The sequence below is a fragment of the Colobus angolensis genome, unplaced genomic scaffold (assembly GCF_000951035.1).
Source record: "Colobus angolensis palliatus isolate OR3802 unplaced genomic scaffold, Cang.pa_1.0 Scaffold185, whole genome shotgun sequence".
Lineage (NCBI taxonomy): Eukaryota > Metazoa > Chordata > Mammalia > Primates > Cercopithecidae > Colobus > Colobus angolensis.
Window position 1 is genome coordinate 1,251,685 of NW_012114988.1, and position 834 is coordinate 1,252,518.

At 43.5% G+C, this 834-nt stretch overlaps 1 protein-coding gene across 1 annotated transcript in view; it reads right to left on the bottom strand.

Moving 5' to 3' along the window:
• The window catches only part of LOC105510238 (chymotrypsin-like elastase family member 2A), a 29,950-nt gene that overhangs the window by 584 nt on the left and 28,532 nt on the right, over window positions 1-834 (bottom strand). The window lies entirely within an intron of this gene.

Genomic DNA, 834 nt, shown 5'->3' on the forward strand with positions numbered 1-834 from the left:
TTTTTTTTTTTGAGACAGTCTCACTGTGTTGCCCAGGCTGGAGTGCAGTGGGGCAATCTGGGCTCACTGCAACCTCCGCCACGCAGGTTCAAGTGATTCTCGTGCATCAGCCTCCCGGGTAGCTGAGATTATAGTCATGCACCACCATGCCTGGCTAATTTTTTTGCATTTTTAGTAGAGACGAGGTTTCTCCATGTTGGCCAGGGTGGTCTCGAACTGCTGACCTCAAGTGATCTACCCGCCTCAGCTTCCCAAAGTGCTTGGATTATAGGCGTGAACTTCCGCGCCCGGCCTGTTAAACATTTTGATATGCCAACTTCATGATCCAGTGCTGTAAACTGCAGGAGATCCAGCTGCTACAGCACAAATTCTCAGACCAGTGTGCAAGAATTATGTTCAAGGATGTTCACTGCACAATGTCAGAGTGAAAAATAGGAAACATGAGAGCTTTATTTATTATATTCAAACTATGGAATACTATTTAACTGTTCAAAAGAATGACATGTACGTACTGATATATAAAATGTGATAAAGTGTTAAGTGAAAAACAGTTGCAGAACAGTATGAAGACTCAGCCTATTTTTGCTTAGAAGACAGTGTCTCTCTCTCTCTTTATATATATAGATACATATGCACATAAAGTTGAGAAGACCACACACCAAGTTTTTAACAATGATTGGTGGGGCATGGTGGCTCACACTTGTAATCCCAGAACATTGGGAGGCATAGGTGGGCAGATCACCTGAGGTCAGGAATTCAAGACCAGCCTGGCCAACACGGTGAAACCCCATCTCTACTAAAAATACAAAAATTAGCTGGGCATGTTGGTGCATG